The sequence below is a fragment of the Stenella coeruleoalba genome (genome assembly GCF_951394435.1).
Source record: "Stenella coeruleoalba genome assembly, chromosome: 6".
Classification (NCBI taxonomy): domain Eukaryota; kingdom Metazoa; phylum Chordata; class Mammalia; order Artiodactyla; family Delphinidae; genus Stenella; species Stenella coeruleoalba.
Window position 1 is genome coordinate 117,211,865 of NC_137151.1, and position 10,339 is coordinate 117,222,203.

The following is a 10,339-nucleotide window of genomic DNA, read 5'->3' on the forward strand; positions in this document are numbered from 1 at the left end:
TGTCATTCACATAACCTAGGAGAAGGGGACATTTGGTTTTTACCACATTTTTGTGGGTTGAACAATGCTCATATTTTTTCTGTGTTCAGACAAAACAGAGTAGTTTTGTTTTTTTTCATGATCCACCCTGAACACAGAGTGGCCTTTTCCGATGTCGATGTTCTGTGAAGTTGTTTATGAGAACAACAAGGCCTGGCTGTGAGTGTCAGGCAGTAGAAACACAAAGACCTAGCTGATTAATGCCTAATGATCTTGGTTCCTGTAGGGCATCTGCTGAAAATGAGGTGCTTAGAGATGGATGTTGACAATTTTTTTTTTTTTTGGATAATCAATGAAGAGACTCACAAAGGGCTGGTGGGCAACACTGAAAGCCGAGGTCGGAGACGGTGGATTTGTTGTAACCATTTGCATTGTGATTGTGTGATTCTCACCCTTGGTGCTTGGCCACACAGCACAGGTATGCAGAAGGCACATCCTAAACTGGTCCTGGCCTGGGGTTTGCAGAGAGACCAGGACACAAGAACAGGAGTTCAAACTCAAGAATGCAAGCGAAAATAATTGTGTTGGTTTGCTGTGAGGTATGGGCAATGCAATAAATAAAGACAGACGATGAAGAAATTAACCACCAAGAGAAGAGAAAACTGAAAGTCTTTTAGAGGACTTTCTTAGTAGAAGACCTTCTGGGTAGTGAGAAGATCTTTGGCTGGAAAGAGTCCAGGGTGTTGGAAATGAAGGGGTTGGGAAAAAAAGCGGAAAGCCTGCACTTCAAAATAGACCAAGCAAGTAGACTTTAAAGTCTCCTTGGGCCATTTTGGATTTGTCAGACTTTCTGCCTCTTTCAAGACAGGATGCAGGCAAGGTAACAAGTACTCCTGCCACCATGACTCTCACCTTTCTCTCATCTGATAGATGACATTCTTGTATATCCCATTTTTAGAATCTGTTCCACTTCACGTGAAGATGCTAACTTTTGGCACTGCCTCTGTGTTGCAGTTTGCAGCGTGGGCTATGAAGCAGCTTTGCCATTGCCCCAGTGTTTTAGATATTTCTGTGACGGAGCACTTTATTTTTGCCTCCTCTCCCCAGGGCTCTGGTACAAGTTCAAGGAGGAGAAAAATCTAGTAAGCACAGAGCCACAGTTTTTACAAAACTCTGTCTCTATCAGAGACAGATTGTTTTTGGAATAAACCTCAAAGTCCTTGGAAGGCTGCCTCTTAGGACCTTAGTCATGCCTGGAAAGATCTCAAGCTGTTTCCACCACCAGAAGACAGGTCTGTGTTCAACTCTGAGAATCTTGAGAGTTTCAAGGCAGGACTTTGGGGTTGGTACATTCAAGGGGGTGGTAAGAGGAAAAATTGAGGGCTCCCTCATGGTTAAGTTTGTGCATCCAATTCAGTAGAATAATAGCCAGTAGCCCATGTTTGTTGAGCACATGCTAAAGGCCAAGCCCTGTTGAAAGCACTTTACATCCACTAATGCAGGAAGTAGGCGTGAACTGCCTTTTTGTATTTGCTTTAATTTCCCCTGAGTACACTTTACTGCTTGAAACTCGATTTTGTCTAGATTTTCCCTCTTTGGTCTTTTTTTCTTTTTAATTTACATTATGAACTTTGCTTTGTCTGCCAGTCCCTTAAATATCAATTTCTACCAAAGCGTGGTCCACCACTAATTCTAATTCTACTTATACTCCCTGGACAACCTCATCCAATATCATAACTTCGATTCTTAATCATACGATGGTATCTTTATATCTCTAGACTGGAATTGCATTTAAAGCATAGGAAAAGAGGCAGAACGTCAACAACTATGCACTTGGCGGAAAAGGGCGTATGCGTTTTTTCCTGAATATATTCAGGAAAAAACGCATACGCCCTTTTTGGCCAACCAAGCAAGATTGCAAAGGAAATCTGCACTGCTTCTCCAGAATGTGGTGTAGTAGAGTGCTCTAAACAGTTAATGACTGATTGATCATTGACTGATTAATAGAGTGAATGAAGACTGATATGGCCAATTACTTTAACACTGATTTTCAGTTGATGTTTGTGGAACATTAGTCGTTCTTTAGAGGTTCCTTAAAGGCATCCATGCCAGTGAGCAAGGAGCTGGGCACACAAAACCCTGTCTTCCACATCTTTCTGTAACCAGTCTGTTTTTTCATTAAAAAACAGACTCACATAGAGAACAGACTTGTGGTTGCCAAGGGGGAAGTAGGTGGGGGAGGGATGGACGTGGAGTTTGGGATTAGCAGATGCAAACTGTTATATATAGGATGGCTAAACAACGAGGTCCTACTGTATAGCACAGGGAACTATATTTAATATCCTGTAATAAACCATAATGGAAAATAATTTTAAAAACCACTGTTTTTCTTCCTGATTTTAGCCTACAAGTAAAGTGCATTTGGAGAAAGGTTTTCTAATCTTTAAGGGAGAGAGAGAGATCATCAGCTGAAAGAATAAAGTTCTGCATTTAATCATGGAAATCTGGTCATGATCTATTTTTCAAAGCTCATGTTCATCTGTTGCTTACATGAATTCTTTGTCTAGTCCAGCTCATCCAATGTATCTGAATATGCCATTTCCAGTCTTTATACTTTTGCTGCCCCGATCTCCAACCTTCAAAATCAGCTCATTGCACATCTTCCCTGATCTCCATGGCGGGATGTTCCTGCTCCTTGGGCAGAATTCCACAGCCTTTATTATGCTTCATGGTCCACTCTTTATGTTGCCTGCTTTATTTCTCCAACCATATTGTTCATTCATTCAACAAGTGTTCATTGGTGCCTGTTATGCACCAAGCATGATGCTAGGTGCTGGGATTCATAATGAATAACACAGATACCTCTGTCTGTAGAATGTACAATTTAATGGGACTTGGGGAGTGTATTAGTCACAGTTCAACCAGTAGGAGATATATATGAAGAGATTTATTACAGGGAATTGGCTTATATGATTGTGGTAAGTCTGACATCCTCAGGGCAGAGCATAGGATGATCAGGGTGAAACTCTCAGGCACAAACTGAAGCTGCTGTTCACAGGCAGAATTTCTGCTGCTTCTGAGAAGCATCAGTTCTGCTCTTAGGGTCTTCTAACTGATTGAATCAGGCCCATTCAGATTATTTAGGATAACATTCCATACTCAAAGTCAGCTGATTGTGTCTTTAATCACTTCTACAAAGTACCTTCACAGCAACTGCTACATAGTGTTGGATTAAATAGCTGGGGACTGTTGCCAAGCCGAGATGACACATAAAACTGACGGACCATCACAGGAAAGAACAGGAGACAAATCACTGAAAAGTATCATGATAAGATTCAGGAAGGAGAAAAAAAAATTTCTATATTCCTTTGTCTAGCTGGAAGCTTAGATTTCAATTTAATATTTAATTTTAAAGCTGAACTTAAAAGACAACCTACCCCAGGAGCTTAATCAACTATCAAATTCTTGAGTGCCACACTCAGGCTCTTTAAAAAATACCAATGACTGGGCCCTCCTATGGACCAATTAAATCAGAATTTCTGGAGATTAGGGCCCTGGAACTGACGTTTTGAAAATGTCCTGCCAGGCGGTTCTACTATGTGGCCGGAGTTGAGAAAAACTGCTCTAAATAGATTTGACTTTTTTAGCTGTCCTGTTTTATATGTGTTTTGATATTGAAATGATCTTTTCATCACTTTTGGAAGTAGAAATAATAAATTAGAAAGAAATAATTATTTTAGTTAAAAAAATGGGATCTTATTAAAGCCACTGAAATACTTGACATCACCTTCCTGGACTGCAAGCCTACTGAGGGCAAGTATTATGTGTTAATCATTAATTAGAATTGATACCGGTGAGCTACAATGAAACAAAACCCCTCACTTCTCAGGAAGTTAATAAAACAGAGATTTATTTCTCACTTATGCAAAGTCTGCTATGGGTCTAGGTGACTCTCCAGGGCAGCTGTTCCCTTTGGATGGCTCATTAATAAGATCTAGTCGATTTGGTTTCCTATCTCTGCCCTGAGCCCAATAACTGGCATATAGTAAGGACATACTAAATATTCAGAGAGGTACTTCCCTGACAGTCCAGTGGTTAAGACTTCACCTTCCAATGCAGGGGGTGCAGGTTTGATCCCCGGTCGGGGAGGCAAGATCCCACATGCCTTGTGGCCAAACAGCACAACATGAAAAACAGAAGCAATATTGTAACAAATTCAACAAAGACTTTAAAAATGGTTTGGAGAACTCACATACCACGTTTTCTTTGTTTTTCAATGTGTGTGTGTGTGTGTGTGTGTGTGTAGTGGGTCGAATCCTTCTATCTGGGCAGGTGCTTCTCAGCTCATTAGCTCTGCAGGTCTATAGCTCCACGGACTTGTGACTTCTGGGTTGTAGGAGCAGAGCTGGGACACCCACATCTGCAGCCATGAGAGCTTTGTAATTCCAACCACAATGATAACATCAGTAAAGAAAAGCTCCTTTGATACCACAGAGTACCACTGACCCTCACCTCTTCAGACCCAATAAAAAAGCAAAAGGACCTTTCAGATATTACCCAGTTAAAAAGTCAGTTTGCAAATAACCTGGCCAAGTTCTGTGGCGAATCACCAATGCAGTTCCCTAGTCAGATAAATACCACTGGCCAGCCCTCTCCCGAGCAGGTCCCAGATCTGCATAGCCCTGAAGAATGGAGGCTTACCTGGGAAAGGGAAGATAGCCCTGAGGTCAGGGCCTCTCTAGGATCTTACCAGTGACCTGCAAGCTTCTGCAGGTCTCAAACCCAGCTGTGTGAGGTGTCATTTAATAGTATGTTTTCCCTTCAAGATAAACTCTTTTTCCTTTGAAACTACCCATCCTATATGGAAATGCTGGTGCTGTAGATGTTTGTATACTCAACCGAGTATCTGTTATCAAACATTTTTCCTAAGCCTACATTAATAATTCCCATTATAAAAAAGCATTCTTCTTTGAGTTCAGAATTTCATTAATTGAGGGCATTTTGAGAGGGTAACTTGAAAAATGTATTTTTCAGTATTTAAGGTGTATTCTAGTTCTAATTCTATTTCCAGGGATGCCGGACAAGCACCACATGTGGTATTGCAGACGTAAATTAAAGCACTATTGTTCTAGGAAGATTTGTTTTGTGAATTATGTTTTCACCAGTGATTATTAATAAATATGTCTGAACTGGTTAGAGTGGGAATATAGGAGAAAATTATATTCATATTTTGTCATTTGTGTCATCTCTAAACAATAAAACTTTTTGATCAATTATGAATTGATCAAAAAGAATCAGAGAATTACCTACTTTGAGGATATGGAAGGATTATCTTTTCCGTTGGTTATTAAATAAGAAAAAAAATTATTAGTTAATTATCCCAAGTCTGTTTATGTCAACTTTGGAATGGTGTGACCAAGTAAGTCACTGCTCCCAGCCTGGTGCATCAGTTTTCTAAAAATGGAGTGAAGAGAAGAAAGAGAACTTACATTTCCAATTGCTTTGAATTCTCATGCAATAGTGTTGTCGATTTTCTGAGCAACTCTTGTCCAAATATTCCAGATCGTCTATCATCACAATCCTAATTGGATTGTGATTGGGATTCAGCTATATTTTTAAGTTACTGGTAATAAGGGAAGGAAAAAAATAAAGATATTTAAAATTGTTATTAAATATCTAATATGTGGCAAGTAATTTGTAAAGGTTGTTGCTTTTAGTCTTTACAGACTCCCTGGAATTTATGAAGCTAAATAACTGGCCCAAAATGACCCTGCTAGTAATGACAGAACAGGGATTTGAACACAGAAAGGCCTGCTTGGGCTTCCCTGGTGGCGCAGTGGTTGAGAGTCCGCCTGCCGATGCAGGGGACACGGGTTCGTGCCCCGGTCCGGGAGGATCCCACATACCGCGGAGGCCCGCGTACCGCAAAAAAAAAAAAAAAAAAAAAAAGGCTTTCTTAACAATCTTGTATACTTTCCATTACACCATACTACCCCCATTAGTTAAGAATTACCCCTCATTTTGAAATTTTATATATATGGCCTCTAGATGCTAAAAAAGGTTTCAGATAGATAGATATAGAAATAGAGATATCTCAAAAACCTCAGTGTTAATAGTAATTGCTCAAATTCCACTGCATTTTTAAAAATCTTATATAGAGCTTGCATTTATTATTTATTTATTTATTGGCCACACTGTGCAGCATGTGGGGTCTTATCTCCCCAACCAGGGATCGAACCCGCACCCCCTGCAGTGGAAGCGCGAAGTCTTAACGTCTGGACCGCCCGGGAAGTCCCTCCACTGCAGTTTTAATCTTCATTTGAATCTTGAGTGACCTCCATTTAAAAGTTATCCTAATTATTTCTAGGAGTCCCTGGAAGTGTTTCTTGCCAGCTGAATTTACTCATGGTGTTCTGTTCTGGACTGCCTTGAATATGTCCTTGAACTTGAGGGGAGCCATCCACTCCGCAAATCTGCCTCCTTGGTACCAATTAGTGAGGACAGGTCACAGGTTGGTTTCCCAGAGCTTCCAAAGCTGCGAGGCCTGATAATGACAAATGGCCTTCTGCTTATATCCCCACGCCTCACATAGTTCCCTGTGGAAACAGTTCCTTCAACTTTAATCTGCAGACTCACCCTCCACAGGCTTCGACATCTGATTGTGGGGCTTAGTGTGCGGACAGATATCATACTACTCTCTGTTCTCTTTCTCAGACCAACTCATAAACCTCTTACTTCTTGCAGATCATTTTTACTGAAATCAGAGTACTGCTGAGAGGACTACTGCATCAGGTGCTGTTGAACATGCCCCAATTTCTCCAGTACCTGTATAGCTAATATATTATAAAGGAAAGGTTCAATTATGTTTGATTTTGGCAGCTTCTTGTTTAAAGAATACATTTGGAATGTTCAGTTATGAGTTTTAATCTTCCCAACTCCCACTCAATATTCCTATCCAGCTTTACGCATGTTATGTAACTTTTTTCTGTTCAAATTTTAGCATCTCCATCATCTGGAAACTTGTTAAAATGTAGAATTCTGGTCCTTACCCTAGGCCTACTGAACCAGAATCTGCATTCCTGTTGAAAATCCCACCACTTAACAGGGTACCAGATGAGTTGTATGTGTCTTAAAGTTTGAGAATTCTGACCTCTCTTAGTCTACCATCCCCTGAATTTATGATTTAGGTAATGGTGAGCTGGGTAGTTTGAACAAAACCACCACTGAAATAAATAAAAAGAAATGGATAAGATACAAAGTGAACTTAAGGCAGGCTGGACTGAAAGACTTAGAAGTCTGACAGAGCAAGAAACAAATGCTTAGTGAACAAGCTAGAAAAATGGAAAAATAAAAGCAAATAAGCCCATTTATCCTGATACATCTAGAGTAGTTAGACCTTAATAGTCAATCAACCCTTGATTAACTGTCTAGGCTCAGTTGTATTTCAACCCCTAACTCAACCACTGGTGCCGATGAAATAGAAAGCAGTGATTGGTTTAGCCTAGGTCATATGCCAACCCCTGGAGGCTGGGCAGGTATTAGTTTCCCTTTAAACAAGCAGATACAAGGAAGGAAATTGGGAGTCAATGGCATGGGAAAAATAGAGGCTAGAAGATCCACTATCAAGAATTCATGATGGGAGAATGTATGTTCCAAACAGAGAAAACAGCTGGTGTAAGCTTCTCTAAGATCATGGATCACCTGTGGGGTAATGGAAAGGAACTGTTATGGCTGGAGTAAATAGTGTCTAAAAATTCGTGCCCACAAAACCACAGGAACCAGACCACAGCTGTGTCACACTGAAGGATGATTACATAACTGCTTCATTATCAACTTCCTTTCAAAATAAAACAGAAACCTGTATTTTCATGGAGCTGAGATATGAGACTTGGAAAATATAGGGAATAGGAGAGTATAAATGCAGAAATGTTACATAAAAGTTTTATTAAAAAAACTTGGAGACTTATGCTCTCCAAGATCTTAGCAACCGTACTTCAAGCTAAAGTTGACTACCCTCAATTACGGGTTCTATTCATGGGTCCATGGACTTGACAGTTGAAAGCTTCCCCTGAGAATCACCTGTCAAAGTATACTTTGCCCAGCTGAAAACTAGATTTATAAATACTTTAGCCTGTTTTAACTCTGTCTCAGCAGACTTCTATGTCATTTTCAAGCAGGCATCAATTGGTGCGACCTTTGCGAAATAGAATCAAGGATTCAGGAATTACATTGACACTGTACCTTGGATAGAGCCTTGCTGCTTACAAAGCGTGTTTGCGAGTGTTGTCAAATTGAATATTTACAACAACCTTGTGGTGAGTGTATATTGATGCTCATTTTATAGACAAATAAACTGAGGCTCAGAAAGGTTAGTGATTTTCCCAAAGATACACAGATGATCAGTGACAAATGAGTCTCAAGTCTAGACTCCCTTATTCCAAATCCAGCAGTCCTTTGGCTGTTGCCCTTTCCTATCATGAATAAAGCAGGCATTACCAGAAGCTTGTCATTTATTAAAGTATGACTTGAATCACAGAATCCATATCTTGCTTTAAGCAACTGGAATTTCAGCAATAATTTGCCTATAATCAGAATACTAGGATAATAGAAAATACAAGTAACCTACTTTCAGAACAAATGCACATAAAACACCACCTTGCTTCAATGGATCCTACATCTTAGTTGTACATTCAAGACCTTCCAACTTTTGGCTCCAACCACTTCCAAATCATAAGTACTCCATTCACCCATCTCTGTGTCCTATATTGTCTTGACTTTGAGACCCCATCCCATTGCCTACTCTCTTCCTTTTGCTTAAAATTATTTTCCCAACACCACTTCCATTTCTGCTTTTCCAAATCTGATCTGGGATTTAAGGCACAGGCCACATGGAACCTCAAAGTCATTATTCTCCAGCTGAACCCTCAAGCTATCTCACTGTAACTCTATGCCTATCCAATGCTATCTCTCTTTCTCAAAATGTGTGTGTGAGTGTGATGATAGAAAGGCAGATGGGAGCATCAAAGTTCTCTGAAGTTGTATTAGTCAGCTTGGGCTGTTGTAACAGAATACCATAGCCTGTGGGGCTTAAACAACAAATATTTGTTTCTCAAATTCTGGAGGCTGAAAGTCTGATATCAAGGCACCAGCAGGTCTGATGTCTGGTGAGGGGATGCTCCCTGGTTGGCAGATGGCCATCTTCTTGTTATATCTTCACATGGTTGAGTGCAGAGAGAGAGATTATCTCTCTCACGTCTCCATTATAGAGACACTAATCCCATTCATGAAGGATTCATCCTCATGATCCAATTAGCTACCAAAGGCCCTGCTTCCAAGTAGCATCACATTGGGGATTTAGGCTTCAACGTATGAATTTTGGGAGGACAAATATTCAATCTGTAGCATTTTGCCTGTAGCGTCCCCAAATTTATGTCCTTTTCTCATGAAAAAAGATATCCATTCCATCCCAATAGACCCAGAAGTCTTAACTCATTTCAGCATCAACTTTAAAGTCAAAAGACTAATATCTCATCTAAATATCATCTAAATCAGATATGAATGAGACTTGAGGTAAGATTCATCCTGAGGCAAAATTCCTCTCCAGCTGTGAACCTGTGAGACCAGACAAGTTGTATGGTTCTAAAACACAACGTTGGGACCTGTATAGTATAGACATTTCTGTTCCGAAAGGGGGAAATAAAAAAGAAGGAAGGCGTGATGGGTCCCAAGCAAGGTCAACACTTAACAAGGCAAACCCCATGAGATACTAAGGCTCAAGGATGATCCTCTTTGGCCTAATGCTCTGGCTCTGGATGCACTGGATCATGTAACCTGGGCAGTCACACAGGCCTCACACTTAGAAAGGACTTGCACTTGGTTTAAGGCTCTGCTGTTGCAATCTTGAAATTTTTAACGATTTTTGAACAAGGTGCCCTGCATTTTCAGTTTGCACTGAGGCTTGCAAATTATGTAGCTCGTCCTGCTTCTTTGGTTTTAATTATTCCAACAAGTTGGTGGAAGGGAGGGAGAAGGAAAGGAACAGTCATCTCCTGCTTAACTGGCCAATTTTGAAATCCTGTCTCTAGAAATGAGAAAAATTGATCTCTAGAAATGAGAAGAACATGGCTTCAGAGCTGTATTCCTCAAGCCACTTCAGCTACCCCCCCTCTGTTCTTGGCTGCATGACTAATGGGTCATCAGCCTGTGCTTTTTTCGATGTCCCACTTGTGTGGGGGGGGTATTTTTCCTTCCCTTTCCTTGAAATCACAGGAGGGGGCAGCAAGACTAACCAAGATCACCCTGTAAGGAAGGGATTCTGATTTACTTACTTTTGAATGGCTGCCTGTTTGGAAAGCTGATT